This window comes from Lipotes vexillifer, unplaced genomic scaffold (genome assembly GCF_000442215.2).
Source record: "Lipotes vexillifer unplaced genomic scaffold, Lipotes_vexillifer_v1.1 scaffold1477, whole genome shotgun sequence".
In the NCBI taxonomy this organism is placed as follows: Eukaryota; Metazoa; Chordata; class Mammalia; order Artiodactyla; family Lipotidae; genus Lipotes; species Lipotes vexillifer.
The window spans coordinates 1,058,396-1,075,096 of record NW_006776536.1 but is presented as its reverse complement, the minus strand read 5'-3'; the positions used below and the strand labels follow the sequence as shown (position 1 = coordinate 1,075,096).

General features: G+C 47.3%; 1 protein-coding gene across 1 annotated transcript in view; it reads left to right on the top strand.

Moving 5' to 3' along the window:
• Positions 1-12,356: 12,356 nt before the first annotated feature.
• Positions 12,357-16,701, top strand: part of SYT12 (synaptotagmin 12) — a 29,097-nt gene continuing 24,752 nt past the window's right edge. The window contains exon 1 of the mRNA XM_007450448.1: positions 12,357-12,361. The gene's annotated coding sequence lies outside the window, so the exon portion shown is untranslated. The remainder of the gene's footprint in view (positions 12,362-16,701) is intronic.

Below are 16,701 nucleotides of genomic sequence, written 5' to 3'. Positions count from 1 at the left end.
TTGTGTGCATATATGTACACAGGAATGTATAAACAAACACCTGATAGAGGTGCTTACTTTCAGAGGGCAGCGTGGGGAAGGGGAGCGGGGGATTTTCACTCCATCTGTGTAGAAGGGTATCATTTTGATTCTGCAGTTGTTATTGTTTTTTCTTTCATTTTACTCTTCCCTCCAGCCACACCACCACCACCACTGGTTCCTGGGAGGGCAGATGCAGGGGAACAAAGAAGTCATTGCTCAGCTTTGGGTTTCAAATTAGATTTTTCAAAATTCAGAACAGAAACAAAACAAGTTTCTCCCCATAGGAGCTTTCTATTGTGGGGCTTTCTGAGGAAGAAGAGGTTTGTTGAGAAATAAAGTGCTGCAGGCCTTGGAGCACTCAGGAAAAAAAGTTTTCCTCAGTGGAAAGAGGCAGGGGGTTTCCGTGTATATGTATGTATAACTGAATCACTTTGCTGTACAGCAGAAATTAATAGAACATTATAAATTAACTAGAATTTAATTTTTAAAAAAAGAACAACCTGATACACGTGTATCCTCTCATGTAAAAATAGCAAACCTGAAGGAGTGTGAAGGAAGTGCTCAGCAAAGCACCCCACCAGGAACTCTACTCTCCTACCGTGTCATCCACTCCCAATTTCTTGCTCATCCTTCAGGGCCCAGTTTATTTCCCCCTCCTCTGTGAAGCCTTTGCCAACCCCCAGCAAGTAACAGAAACCCAAGGAAACTAGCTGAATCAAAAGAGGGGGATTTGGGCTTCCCTGGTGGCACAGTGGTTGAGAGTCCACCCGCCGATGCAGGGGACACGGGTTCATGCCCCGGTCGGGGAAGATCCCACATGCCGCGGAGCGGCTGGGCCTGTGAGCCATGGCCGCTGAGCCTGCGCGTCCGGAGCCTGTGCTCCGCAACGGGAGAGGCCACAACAGTGAGAGGCCCGTGTATCGCCACAAAAAAAAAAAAAAGAGGGGGATTTATCGAAGAGATCCAGTGTTTCAAGGAAAATGGACTTCTCTGAGTTGTTCTACAAGAACTACATGCTAAGACCCCAGACACCAAACTGGTTGGAACCTAAGGAATGAAGATTTTGACCTTTCAACAATCCACTGAAGCTTGGACTCCGTCAACCTTTGCCCCAATTCTGTGTTGAATTCTCTATTCAAGCCCTTTCATGAATATGCATACACCACTCAAGCCCCTTCATGAATATGCATATACCTTAGCTTAAAACTTCCCCAATTTTGCTCTTCAGGGCAACACTACTTTGGGAAAGATCCCCCGTGTTCTCATTACTTGCTGCAAGTGGTAAATCCTTCCTTCTCCTGATCTTTGGCTTGGTTGTGTCTTTTGGCTCAACACCCACCAAGTGGCAAACCCAGTTTTCAGGTAACACTAGAAGCAGAGGAAAAGGGGCAGGGAGAGAAACTGACTTATGACCCATCAGTGGTTCTTGAAATTCATTGAGTGGACAGCACAGAATAAAATCAAATAAAGCATCGTAGAATAGAATAGAAAATAGAGACAGCATAGAAAATATCAGAGAGTATCAAATTAAGTTTTATTTTATGAAACTTTTGCTCCCTGATTATTGATTAAATGTTGTACTGGGTTTTAAAGTGCAGTGGATTTCCTACTGTTAGCCAAGGTCAAAAATATAAGAAAAACTTTCTCAAAGATTTATAAATGTAAGTGTAAATGGAAAGTGCCCAGTGGTAAATTGGAAATGTTGGGGATTTTGCTGCTATTGAGCAGAACTGTGGGCTAGGGAGCTGAGTTCAGTTACTACAGATTTAGACTCCATGTGTTTGTATTTCTTTACAGTTTTTGTTTCCTGTATTTTTCTTGTTTTCTTGTTTCTTGATTGTATTGCTATAAATTTCCCTCTTAGAACTGCTTTTGCCGCATCTCATAGGTTTTGGGTCATCATGTTTATTACAGATTTAGAAAGAGTTGCAGTTTTTTGAACCAATTTTTGTGTTTCAAATCTTAGACTACAGCCATTTGTTTGATTTTTCTACAGTGAGGATATAACTGTATGGCTCCCATAATTTTAAAAAACTTAGTGAATATATTTCCTAAGGGCTATCATGACTGCAAATAGAAAGTAAAAAGGACCAAAGTATGTGAGCTTATCTGGGCCCTTTGATGGCTCTCGTTTTTAAAAGCCATATGATTAAGAAACCAACAGATTATTTTCTCATCTGGCTTAGAAGTGGCCAACTCCCTCTCTGTCCCTGCAGACAATACTCCCTGCACACCTTCTGGGTACAGTCAGAAAGGGTCCGGGGAGGGACTTCCCTGGTGGTCCAGTGGCTAAGACTCTGTGCTCCCAATGCAGGGGGCCTGGGTTTGATCCCTGGTCAGGGAACTAGATCCCACATGCCTCAATGAAGATCCTGCGAGCTGCAGCTAAGACCCAGCACAGCCAAATAAGTAAATAAATATTTTTTTTTTAAAAAAAAGAAAGGGTCTGGGGTAAAGGATCAAAGGTGACAAGCCTAAGCCTCACCTTCAATAGGGGCTCATCACTTATTGTGCCTGCTCTGTGCCAACCCTGTGTGAGGCACCAGGGTGAAGATGATGACAAAGGCACCAGCAGAACCAATAGGTATGAAATTGGCCATTGTGATGTGGTATTGTGGGAACGCTAATGGGGTAAAATAAGACCCCAGCCATGGGAGTAGTGGAAGGTGGGCAGAAATGGCATGCAAGAAGGAGAGGGCTCTTGGCAAATTCTGAAGGTTGAGTATGAGTTAGGCAAGCAAGAAAGCACAATCCAGGCAGCTGACAAAGTCCCTGAAGGGTGTGAGTGCTTCCCATGCCATGGAAGAGACTGGCCCCACCCTCCTCCAGGCCTGGGGTGGGGGGTGGGGGGTCCCCTGGCCCTAAAGGACTGTAACAGACAAGGTCAGGAGTAGACTGGGTAGGGCAGGGTGCTGCCCAGGGTGAGGAATCCAAGACAAAGTAGGCCACCACTAAGGAGGAAAACTAGAGGTCAACTCCAAGGGAGAGTGTCACCAGGCAAATCCAAGGAGCAGGCATGAGGCTGTGCTTGGGGTGCAAGCAAAGGGGCTAGGATCCAAGAAGGTCAGTGTTATGGACTGGATTGTGTCCCCCACCACCGCCACAAGTCATATGTCAAAGCCCTAAGCCACCCCTCCCCCCCCCCCAGTGTGACTGTATTTAGAGATAGTGCCTTTGGGGAGGTAATTAAGGTTAAATGAGGTCACTAGGATGGGCCCTAATCAGATCCGCTGGCAACCTTATAAGAAGAGGAAGACACCAGAATGCACTCTCTCTCCACAGGCACACAGAGGGAAAAGGCCATTAAGGACACAGCAAGAAGGCAGCCCTCTACAAGCCAGAAAGAGGAATCTCACCAGAAACCAACTCTGTCAGTACTTTGATTTGAACTTCTAACCTCCAGACATATGACAAAATCAATTTCTGTTGTTTAAGCCACCTGGTCTGTGGTATTTTATTATGACAGCCCAAGGAGACTTAGGTTGGGAGGAAGAGCTCGAGGTGGGGCTAGGAGAGAGGCAGGACCAGCTCCATAATTTTCAGGGCCCTGTGCAAAATGAAAATGCTGGACTCTTTATTCAAAAATTATTGAGAATTTCAAGAGGGCAAAAGCAGAGCATTAAACCGTGCGCAGGCTGTACACCCATGAAGCTGGCCTTCAGGAGAGGTTCAGGATGGAGGCCTTAAAGTAACACAGGGGTCGAGGGTCAGTCTATACGGCAAGCTGGAGCCCTCCTGTGGGCTTGTGCCCAAGGATAGGCACACACGCACCAATTCAATACAGACAGCGAGCAGAAGAACGTGATCAGAGCTTAAATGGAATTGTGAAGGAAGAGCAGTAAGCACAGACAGAGGAGATTAATTCCGCAAGAAGAGTGAGGGTGATGAATGAGCAGGCAGTAGAGACACCTTTTGGGTGCCTTGCTTCTCCCCTCATTCTCTGAGGGCAGGCCTCCAGCCGTCATATTTGTACCACGTGACAGCACTCCTGGCCAAGGGGATTGGAGCAGGGCTGATCACCTGATCCACACCAGCCAATCAGAGCTCTTCCCTGAGAATGTGGCACATATTGAAACTCTAAAGATGATGTTAACTGCATGGGTGTGGGTGGCCGTTCTCCCCCGTAACGGGGGACCGCACAAAAGGAAGAAGGAAGCTGAGCCACAGGCGGAGAGCCATTAGGGCTCCTGATAATCTCTCTGTCCCTGATCCTTGTCCTTCATGGACATCTGGCTGCATTGATGTCCTGGGATGGCTTGAAACACTGGATCTTTTTGATAAATCCCCCTCTTTTGCTTCAGCCAATTTCCTTGGGTTTCTGTTACTTGCTGGGGGTTGGCAAAGGCTTCACAGAGGAGAGGGAAATAAACTGGGCCCTGAAGGATGAGCAAGAAATCGGGAGTGGATGACATGGTATGAGAGTGGAGTTCCTGGTGGGGTGCTCTGCTGAGCACTTCCTTCACACTCCTTCAGGTTTGCTATTTTTACATGCCAGTTCTCAGTTCCTGAGTGGGAGGCAGTAATAAGAGGGAGCGGGAGAAGGAAGAATATATTTCTTTATTAAAAGATTTGGATCAAAGGTTTCTCTTCACATGTGAGGGGGAGCACTTCCTCCCCAATCCTGAGGACATCCCTCTTTATTTGATTTTTCTCCTTCTTTCAGTCCTTTTATTCATCTATTCATTCATCAACTCATTACTTATTATTATTACCACTTGTTACTCATTTGTTTGAATCCCACCTCTGCCACCTGCTAGTGTTTGTTCTTGGCCACATTTCTTCTTTCTTTTCTTTTCTTTCTTTCTTTCATAAAGTTTTTTTTTAACAAGGAGATCTTTTAATTTATTTATTCTATTTTATTTATTTTTGCTTGCGTTGGGTCTTCATTGCTGCACACGGGCTTTCTCTAATTGTGGGGAGTGGGAGCTACTCTTTGTTGCAGTGCGTGGGCTTCTTATTGTGGTGGCTTCTCTTTTTGTGGAGCACGGGCTCTAGGTGTGTGGGCTTCAGTAGTTGTGGCACATGGGCTTAGTTGCTCTGCAGCATGTGGGATCTTCCCGGACCAGGGCCCAAACCTGTGTCCCCTGCATTGGCAGGTGGATTCTTAACCACTGGCCACCAGGGAAGTCCTTTCTTTCTTTCTCTCTTTCTCCCTTCCTTCCTTCCTTCCTTTCTTTCTTTTTTCTTTTTATTTTAATTTTTGAATTTTAGTGTTTTTTTTATACAGCAGGTTCTTATTAGTCATCAATTTTATACACATCATTGTATACATGTCAATCCCAATCACCCAATTCATCACACCACCATTTCCACCCCCCCGTGGCTTCCCCCTTGGTGTCCATACGTTTGTTCTCTACATCTGTGTCTCAACTTCTGCCCTGCAAACCAGTTCATCTGTAGCATTTTCCTAGGTTCCACATACATGCGTTAATATACGATATTTATTTTTCTCTTTCTGACTTACTTCACTATGTATGACAGTCTCTAGATCCATCCATGTCTCAACAAATGACCCAATTTCATTCCTTTTTATGGCTGAGTAATATTCCATTGTATATATGTGCCACATCTTCTTTATTCATTTGTCTGTCAATGGGCATTTAGGTTGCTTCCATGACCTGGCTATTGTAAATAGTGCTGCAATGAACACTGGGGCACATGTGTCTTTTTGAATTATGGTTTTCTCTGGGTATATGCACAGTAGTGGGGTTGCTGGATCATATGGTAATTCTATTTTTAGTTTTTTAAGGAACCTCCATACTGTTCTCCATAGTGGCTGTATCAATTTACATTCCCACCAACAGTGCAAGAGGGTTCCCTTTTCTCCACACCCTCTCCAGCATTTGTTGTTTGTAGATTTTCTGATGATGCCCATTCTAACTGGTGTGAGGTGATACCTCATTGTAGTTTTGATCTGCATTTCTCTAATAATTAGTGATGTTGAGCAGCTTTTCATGTGCTTCTTGGCCACCTGTATGTCTTCTTTGGAGAAATGTCTATTTAGGTCTTCTGCCCTTTTTTGGATTGGGTTGTTTGTTTCTTTAATATTGAGCTGCATGAGCTGTTTATATATTTTGGAGATTAATCCTTTGTCCATTGATTCGTTTGCAAATATTTTCTCCGATTCTGAGGGTTGTCTTTTCATCTTGTTTGTGGTTTTCTTTGCTGTGCAAAAGCCTTTAAGTTTAATTAGGCCCCATTTGTTTATTTTTGTTTTTATTTCCATTACTCTAGGAGGTGGATCAAAAAAGATCTTGCTGTGATTTATGTCAAAGAGTGTTCTTCCTATGTTTTCCTCTAAGTGTTTTATAGTGTCCAGTCTTACATTTAGGTCTCTAATCCATTTTGAGTTTATTTTTGTTTATGGTGTTAGGGAGTGTTCTAATTTCATTCTTTTACATGTAGCTGTCCAGTTTTCCCAGCACCACTTATTGAAGACACTGTCTTTTCTCCATTGTATATCCTTGCCTCCTTTGTCATAGATTAGTTGACCATAGGTGCATGGGTTTGCCTCTGGGCTTTCTATCTTGTTCCATTGATCTATGTTTCTGTTTTTGTGCCAGTACCATATTGTCTTGATTACTGTAGCTTTGTAGTATAGTCTGAAGTCAGGGAGTCTGATTCCTCCAAATCCATTTTTTTCCCTCAAGACTGCCTTGGCTATTCAGGGTCTTTTGTGTCTCCATACAAATTTTAAGATTTTTTTGTTCTACTTCCGTAAAAAATACCATTGGCAATTTGATAGGGATTGCATTGAATCTGTAGATTGTTTTGGGTAGTATAGTTATTTTCACAATATTGATTCTTCCAATCCAAGAACATGGTATATCTCTCCATCTGTTGGTATCATCTTTAATTTCTTTCATCAGTGTCTTACAGTTTTCTGCATACAGGTCTTTTGTCTCCCTAGGTAGGTTTTTTCCTAGGTATTTTATTTTATTTTATTTATTTTATTTTTTTGTGGTACGCGGGCCTCTCACTGTTGTGGCCTCTCCCGTTGCGGAGCACAGGCTCTGGATGTGCAGGCCCAGCGGCCATGGCTCACGGGCCCAGCCACTCTGTGGCACACAGGATCCTCCTGGACCGGGGCATGGACCCGTGTCCCCTGCATCATCAGGTGGACTCCCAACCACTGTGCCACCAGGGAAGCCCTCCTAGGTATTTTATTCTTTTTGTTGCAATGGTAAATGGGAGTGTTTCCTTAATTTCTCTTTCAGATTTTTCATCATTAGTGTATAGGAATGCAAGAGATTTCTGTGCATTAATTTTGTATCCTGCAACTTTACCAAATTCATTGATTAGCTCTAGTAGTTTTCTGGTAGCATCTTTAGGATACTCTATGTATAGCATCATGTCATCTGCAAACAGTGACAGCTTTACTTCTTCTTTTCCAATTTGTATTCCTTTTATTTCTTTTCTTCTCTGATTGCCATGGCTAGGACTTCCATAAGTTTGTTGAATAATAGTGGTGAGAGTGGACATCCTTGTCTTGTTCCTGATCTTAGAGGAAATGCTTTCAGTTTTTCACCATTGAGAGTGATGTTTGCTGTGGGTTTGTCGTATACGGCCTTTATTATGTTGAGGTAGGATCCCTTTATGCCCACTTTCTGGAGAGTTTTTATCATAAATGGGTGTTGAATTTTGTCAAAAGCTTTTTCTGCATCTATTGAGATGATCATATGGTTTTTATTCTTCAATTTGTTAATATGGTGTATCACATTGATTGATTTGTGTATATTGAAGAATCCTTGCATCCCTGGGATAAATCCCACTTGATCATGGTGTATGATCCTTTTAATGTGTTGTTGGATTCTGTTTGCTAGTATTTTGTTGAGGATTTTTACATCTCTATTCATCAGTGATATTGGTCTGTAATTTTCTTTTTTTGTAGTATCTTTGTCTGGTTTTGGTATCAGGGTGATGGTGGCCTCATAGAATGAGTTTGGGAGTGTTCCTTCCTCTGCAATTTTTTGGAAGAGTTTGAGAAGGATGTGTGTTAGCTCTTCTCTAAATGTTTGAAAGAATTCACGTGTGAAGCCATCTGGTCCTGGACTTTAGTTTGTTGGCAGATTTTTTTGTGTGTGTGTGGTATGCAGGCCTCTGATTTTTGTGGCCTCTCCCGTTGCAGAGCACAGGCTCTGGACACGCAGGCTCTGGATGCGCAGGCTCAGCGGCCATGGCTCACGGGACCAGGCGCTCCGTGGCATGTGGGATCTTCCCAGACCGGGGCACGAACCCGTGTCCCCTGCATCGGCAGGCGGACTCTCAACCACTGTGCCACCAGGGAAGCCCTGATGGAAGATTTTTAATCACAGTTTCAATTTCATTACTTGTGATTGGTCCGTTCATATTTTCTATTTCTTCCTGGTTCAGTCTTGGAAGGTTATACCTTTCTAAGAATTTGTCCATTTCTTCCAGGTTGTCCATTTTACTAGCATAGAGTTGCTTATAGTAGTCTCTTAGGATGCTTTGTATTTCTGCAGTGTCTGTTGTACCTTTCTTTTTTTTCTTTCTTTCTTTCTCTTTTTAGCAGAACAATTAATTGACTTATCCCCCACCAGATAAAAGTAGAAGCCACACTTAAGACAATCAAATTGTACGAGCATCAAATACATGAACTCCTTCATCAGGTCTTATTTATAATTTGTCAGAAACCACTCTGTTTCTTTAAAAATAACTGTTCCCCCAGTTTTATTGAGATATAATTGACATATAACATTGTGTAAGTTTAAGGGGTTGATTTAATATACTTGTATATTGTAAAATGACCACAATGTTAACTAACACTTGCATCACATCACATAATTACCATTTCTTTTTTGTGATGAGAACATTGAAGATTTATTCTCATGGCAGCTTTCGAGTATATAATACAGATTGTTAACTATAATCACCATGCTGTACATTAGAATCCCCAGAAATTAGTCATCTATAACTGGAAATTTGTACCCTTTGACCAGCGTCTTCCACCCACCCCCACCTTCCCCCAGGCCCTGGTAATCACCACTCTACTTTCTGTTTCTATGAGTTTGGCTAATTTAATTCCACACATAGTGATATCACACAGTATTTGTCTTTCTCTGTCTGACTTATTTCATTTAGCATAATGCCCTCATGTTTCATCCATGTTGTCACAAGTGGCAAGATTTCCTTCCTTCTCATGGTTGAATAATATTCCTTTGTGAATATCTACCACATCTTCTTTATTCATTTATCCATTGGCAAACACTTAGATTGTTTCCATGTCTTGCTGGCCACATTTCCTAACCTCTCTATACCTCCATTTCTGAATACGTAGACTTGGGGCTGATAAAGTAACCGTCATTGTAGGGGTGTTGGGAGTCTTAGATACATGTAATGCACTGAAAACTCTGCCTGGCATGGAAGGCCTTCATAAATGTGGGTTCTTTTTAAAAAAATTTTTTTTTTTTTTATTTTTGGCTGTGTTGGGTCTTTGTTGCTGCACACGGGCTTTCTCTAGGTGAGGAGAGCAAAGGCTACTCTTTACTGCAGTGCGCGGACTTCTCATCGTGGTGGCTTCTCTTGTTGCAGAACATGGGCTCTAGGTGCGCGGGCTTCAGTAGTTGTGGTGCTTGGGTTAAGTTGCTCTGCGGCATGTGAGATCTTCCTGGACCAGGGCTTGAACCCGTGTCCCCTGCATAGGCAGGCAGATCCTTAACCACTGCTCCACCAGGGAAGCCGTAAGTGTGGGTTCGTGATTTTTAAATATTGCCAAGGCACCTATTGTATGCTGGACGTGAAGGATTGAGAGGTGACTAAAAACCAGCTTCTACTCTTCACGTGGCCAGCATCCAGTAGGGACAGGCACGGAAGGAAATACTTCCAGAAAAGACACTCTATGTGATGTGCTAGAGGGAGCGTCCAGGTACTGTGGGAGAGGAGCCTGTCTGACCTGCTGGAGCAATCGTGGAAGGCTTTACAGGAGAGGGTTTTGAAGGCTTTACAGAAGAGGAGTTTACATGGAGAGAAGCAAATAGAGGGCATTCCAGGCAAAAGGAATTGCACTGAGCAAAAGCTTGGAGGCAAGAAACAGTTTGTTGTGTTTGGGGAAGAGTTATTAGGGCATCGTGGCTGAAGCTTAAAGTGTGTGGCCTGAGGGATGGCAAGGGCTAGACAAAAGGCCAAAGCAATGGGTGAGAAAATACAACAAAAATATCTGACCTGATTTCTGGCTTACTGAGACATTTAGAGAAAATACTCTGCCACCTCCCAGGCTAAAAAAAGAAAGAGCAGAGTCTTAAGAATTAGCCTGAAGAAGAATCTTCAGTCATTTGCTCCTCCCCCACAGAAGCATCCATGCCAACTCTATCCCAGGCTCCCTTGAGGGGGTGGGTATGGATGGTTTCTGGAGTTCTGACGCACTGGGCTCTGAGGGGTGGGCAGGACAAGTTAGAGCTGGTGGCAGGGGGAGGAGGTCAGTGTCCTGACAGTAGGCTTCACGGTGGAGCTGGAGGTGGGCAGCGCCCAGCCCCACCTGACCCCTTCCTGGGCTCCGTGCCCAGCCCTGAGCTCATGCCCCTTCATCTTGCCAGGACTGTTCCGGCTCTGTGTCAGCCAGAGGCCTGCTGGTGACACCTGCCACCACCTCCAAATGTTTTCTGCGGCTGCCCCACATCCTGTTTACTCCCATAAGGCCCTGACGCCTCTCCCTGGGCATCCTGGGGGAGGGTAGCCTCAATCGAATCTCAGGGTCTTGGGGCAGGGGTGGGAGGTGTTGGGAGATGCATTCCTGTGGTTCTTTCGTCCTATTTTTTATTATTATTTATTTATTTTATATATTTATTTTTGGCTGCGTTGGGTCTTCATTGCTGCACACGGGCTTTCTCTAGTTGCGGCAAGCCGGGGCTACTCTTCATTGCGGTGTGCGGGTTTCTCATTGCAGTGGCTTCTCTTGTTGCAGAGCATGGGCTCTAGGTGCGTGGGCTTCAGTAGTTGTGGCACATGGGCTCAGTAGTTGTGGCCCGCGGGCTCTAGAGCGCAGGCTCAGTAGTTGTGGCTCACGGGTTTAGTTGCTCCGTGGCATGTGGGATCTTCCCAGGCCAGGGCTCGAACCCATGTCCCCTACACTGGCAGGCAGATTCTTAACCACTGCACCACCAGGGAAACCCTTTTGTCCTATGTTAACAGTGACTTCTTGGTGATGGTGCCCGCACTTTTCTGGTCTCACCCCCCAGAAGAGGATGAGCCAAGGCAATTCCGGGTCTGGGGAAAGAACTTGGAGGCCAGGGACATGTAAGACTTTCCTAGGCCCAAGGGCCTCTTTCTCCTGAAGGCCTCATCCCACAACACAACACATCACACAAAATAGGTCCATACTTCACAGAAATAGAATTCTGTATCACACTATATTGACGTGCAGTTTACTAGTTGTCAAAATATTTGTGTGAGATAAAATATTAACTTGGATTTTCTTTCCTTATTTTGAAAGCAATAATTTTCCCAGGTGTCAGACATTGTAGGCCAAACTGGATTGGAGGTACCAGACTGTTTCTGAAGAACTTCTGACAGAGGCTCCCAACTCCTCAGCCCTCAGGAGCCTCCGCTCTGAACCTCACAGTGTCCCCTGGCACAATCCCACCCTTAGTGACAAACCTTCTGGGAAATCAACATTCTCACTAAATATGAAGGGCTTGTCTCCCGGTCCAGCCCAGGCACACAGTGGGCGCTTAATAAATGTGCCTTGACGGGCTTCCATATAACCTTTCCTCCTCAAAGAAGGCCTGAGCCTGGAGGGCTGGCCTGACCTGTCCCACGCTTCCTCCGGGGCTGGGTTTCCCTTTGGAATGGTCACAACACACACTTGAGGCAGAAACCAAGATGTTCCCCTTGGGCAGTGGGACTTCAGGGAATTACATTTGTTTTCCTTTTTCTGTTTACTAGTATTTTACAGTCTTTCTCTCAGGAATACATCTGACTACCATAATGGTGAAAGGAAAAAATGAAAACTACGTGTATTTAGCGTGCTTTACATTTCAGATGCACCATCTCACTGCTCATCACAGCGAGCCTGTGAGAGGAAGGACAAGGAATGCTCATTGTACAAACGGGAAAACTGAGGTTCTTAGGTCGGAACCCTAGTGGCAAGAAACCTTTTGCAAAAGACAGGGGGATCCCCCGCTGCTTGTTACCTCCACAGCAGGACTGACAGTAGGAACAAAGGCTCAGGGTCTGGGGCTATGCTCAGGGGTGGGGCGCAGCACCTGGATGGGCACAGGCCGGGGTTCAGGGACAAGAGGGGGCAAGGGAAAGCCTGGGCCCGTGGAGGGAGGCCCCAGGGCTGGACAGGTCAGCAGGCTAGGGACTTGGGACTGGAGCCCAGGTACCCACGTGGGTGGCAAAGCCTCCAGATATGCTCCCACCTCCATCTCCACCGCAACCCTCTTGTTCTAGCAAAAGGATTCCTTCTGACTTGCATTTAAGCCCTCAAGATAAAGTCCAAACTCCTGGGACCCACAAGACCCTGCTCAGTCCTTTCTCACCTCCACAGCCCCGTCTTGCTCCTTTCCCCTCCCCAGGTGAATTTCATTTCCTCAACAAATACTTATGGGCACCTCCCAGGTGCTGCACGTGCAGGGTTGATCAGGTGAAACCCCCTCCCTGCTCTCACGGAGTTTACAGCCCAGAGAACTGCAGCTCCTTGGTATCTGCAGTTTCCTCTGCTTGGAATGCCTTCCTCAACCCCCTTTGCCTGGCCTATACCTGGTCATCTTTCAGGTCTTAAAGGTCACCTCGTCCAGGAAGCCCTCCCCCCTCAGATTGGATGGGCCACCCTTCCTTTGCCCTCCCATGGTGCTCTGTACTCCCTTATCACATCGCCTCGTAACTTGGTCATAAGTTGGCCTTCACTATCAGACTGTGAGCCCCCTGAGGGTAGGGTCTATCTCACTCATTGGCCCTCAGACCAGCATCCACTTGAAAACGTAGGGGCTTATAAATGTCAGCAGGTAAATGGGGCAAAAGAGGCTTGCAGTCAACACTGGGGCTGGTTTCCCCATTGGCTCAAAATGATAATAAGAGCCATCACTTATGGAGCCGCACTCCAGATTGTAACCCATCTAGGAGGCAGTTACATTTATTTTGCAATTTGAAGAAACTGAGGCCTAGAGAGGTTATAAAATTATCCAAGGTCCCACAGCAACTCTGGTGCTCTTAATCTTGTGTACTGCCTGCCTCTGAGGGTTGTGGAGGAGGTTAACAGATGTCAGATGCTTAGTGTGAAGGAAATACACACTAAAAGGGGGCAGCAGTGGTTGCTCCCCCAGAGGGAGGGGAGTCCCCAGAGATAAGCTGGGACTCTGAGGCCCAGGAGGGCCAGCCTTTCTTCTGGGAGGTTGGGGGTGATGAGAATCTGCCTGTCGTTCTCAAATTCTGGGTCTCAAAGAATGGCATCTGTGTCTTCACAGGTGGGAGGTTCCAGAGTCTGGCAGGAAAGGGGGTATGGCTGGCTTGGGCCAGAGTAATTCAGGGAAATGGACTCCTGGAGTGGGGAGGGGAGGTCCGAGACTGGCTGCTGGGGTGAGGGCCCAGTCAGGCAGCGTATAGGGTCTTAGGACAGAAAGGGGCCCTTCAGGGCCACCGGTAACAAGCCTTGTATGGGGCTGAGGTCTCTCCCAGGCACTTTTTTTTAAAATAAGTTTTTACATTCTTTTTCTCTTTAATATTTATTTATTTATTTATTTTTGGCTGTGTTGGGTCTTAGTTGCGGCACACGGGCTCTTCGTTGTGGCGCTTGGGCTTCTCTAGTTGTGGCATGTGGTTTTCTCTCTCTAGTTGTGGCACACGGGCTCCAGGGCACGTGGGCTCCGTAGTTTTGCGGCACGCGGGTGCTCTCATTGAGGCACCCAAGCTCAGTAGTTGTGGCGTGTGGTCTTAGTTGCCCCGCGGCATGTGGGATCTTAGTTCCCCGACCAGGGATCGTCCCCTGCATTGGAAGGTGGACTCTTTACCACTGGACAACCAGGGAAGTCCCCCAGGCACTCTTGTTTACACACCTCCCTTAATGGGGAGCTTGCTGCCCCTCCGAGATGCTCTCAGTCTGGGGGGCTGAGCTGATATCCGCCTCCCTGAAGATTCCTCAGGTGGCCTGGTGCTCAAGGCCCACCTGGATCCCCCCTTCCCCCTTTCCTCCCTGCAGCCCTTCCAGGCGCTGAGCAGGTCATCCAGATCTTTCTGGTTTTTAGGCAAGATTCCTACTTCTCTCCTCTTTGCCCCAACCCCGCCATTCAAGGCCTCAGCCCTTGCGCCCACCCCAATCACTACTCCAGGTCCCTGATCTACAGCCCCCCTCCCTGGGCTGAGGCCCCACCAGCCAGTTAACTGGGCACTGAAAACACTGAATGGTCCTGCCTTGGACCTTATCTGTGAGGTTCTCCCATGTCCCTGTCTCTTCCTGGCGAGGTTACAGGCCCATGTCAAGTGTGGCCATGGCTGAGAAGCCTCATCTGACCCCCAGGTCGGGGCTGCTCTGCCCCCAGACCCCGTGGCCCTCTGCTCAGTGTCTTTGGTGCAGGTAGGGGTTCAAACCCTCTGTATGAGGTTCTTGGGGCTGCTGTAACAAATGACCACAAACTTGGCAACTTAAAGCAACAGAACTTTATTCTCTCACAGTTCTGGAGGCCAGAAGTCTGAAATCAAAGTGTCAGCAGCGTTGGTTCCATCTGGAGACTTGAGGGAGAATCTCTCGCATGCCTCCCTGCCAGCTTCTGGTGGCAACTGGTAACCCTTGGCGCTCCTTGGCTTGGGGCTTCCTAACTCCAGTCTCTGCCTTGTCTTCACCTGGCCTCCTCCTCTCTGTGTCTGTGATCTTCCTTAGAAGGACACCAGTCATTGGGTTGAGGGCCCACCCTATATCCAAGGTGATCGCATCTTGAGATCCTTAATTACCTCAGCAAATATATTTCTTTATTTTTCCATTCACAAATACCAGGGGTTAGGACTTGAACATATCTTTTTTTTTTTTTTTGGAGGGGGGCACAGTTTATCTCACTCCAGCATTCCATCAGGGGTCAGGGACAGTGTCAACTTCACCCACACATCCCCACAAAAAATGCTCATTGGAAGAAAAGAGGTGTTGTTGACAGGACTCAAGGACTGGGAATCCAAGTAACATGTCCAGAACAGATGCCAGGGTTGGTGGGGGAGCTTGGCGGGTGGAGTAGATGGAATGGCAACCACAGATACCACAGGCTAGCATCCCTGCCTCCCGAATACCAGCTTCTCTGGAGAGGACTGGGGAAAGGGCCTGGTTGCCCTCTGTCTGGGCACTGAGGCCGGGCTGTAAGCACAGCATGGTCCCCAGCAACTTGGACCTGGTGGAAACCTGGGGCCTTGTGGGCAAAACCCAGGTTGGAGAATAAAGGGCTGAGGGGTTTCAGCATGGGGAGGGGGAGGCGGAGGGGTGGGTGGTGAGATGGAGGCTTGGCATGGGAGTCTGAGGACACAGATGGACGTAGCTGTTCTCTCCGGCCTTCCACAGGCAGCTGGGACCCTCGTGGCCTCCCAACTCCAACATCGACATTCCCTGGAGGCTGGGACTGCCAAAGACAGTGGTGGGGTGGGGGCAATGGAAGGACCATCTCAGCCAGCAAATGTGGGCCCAGAGAGCTGATGGGCCTGGGAGTGAGGTGGGGAGAGTCACAGCAACCCTGGGCCTTTGAGCCACAGAGGCAGGTGGACAGATTGATACCCAGCAGGAGAGAAGGGGCTGACAGACAGGTCGCCCTGGGCGCGTGCTGGGTGGCTGGAACAGGGGCCCCGACCTCCAGAGCAGCAGCTCCCTCTTGGGTTTCCTCTGCCCTAATGCCAGTGGCAGCTTTGTCCCCACCCGAGGGGCTCTTAGTTGCAGATGACAGAGGCAGCCCAGGTGTCCTGTGCGTACAGAGACTGATGGTCCCTGCAACAGGGAAGCAGGGAGGCTGAAGCCAGCTCTGGGAGAACTGTCCCTGCTACCACAACAGCATTTGCATCTCTAGGCCTTCCTTGGGCTGCCCTCATCAACACTCACCCATCCTGGGTCCCGGCCCCTTGCCTCATGCTCTCTGTGTCCCAGCAGGCAACTCTCCAAGGAGCTGTGTTCGTGACAGTTGCTCAAGGGGCCACTTCCTTACCCTGGCATAGATGAGGGAGGCATGTGGGATCAGGCAAGGTGGGTGCCTTCAGGTGATGGGTTGATGGGAGCTCCAACTGGGAGCAAAGGGAACATAAAGGGCTTCTTGGAGAGAGGGGGCTCAGGATTTGGGGCCAGGGCTCGTGGGCTCCACATGGCCAGTGATTTCAGCTCTCCTGGACTTGGATTCCTCATCAGCAAAAGAGTAGCATCAGCCTGGCAGGATCAAATGAGATAATGAATAGAAAGAGGGTTTGAAACATGTCTGGCAGATCCCAGCAGTTGTGGCTTCACTGCTAGCATCCCTTTGTGTCTAGTGTTCTGATCTTTATGAATTTCCTTCCTGTATGTGACCAGAAAAAAACTGTGAATACAGAAGTGTCCAGCAGTTCCTGCCCCCCTTGCTGGCAAGGAGGGCTCTGGATCTCTATGAGGTGGGAGTGGGAGGAAAGGCATTGAAGAGGCCAGAGGGAGGCCAGAGAGCTCATGGCTGGAGCAAAACATCATCACAAAGAGGCAGGCTGAGGGCAGGGTTGGGAAAACCTGAACGGAGA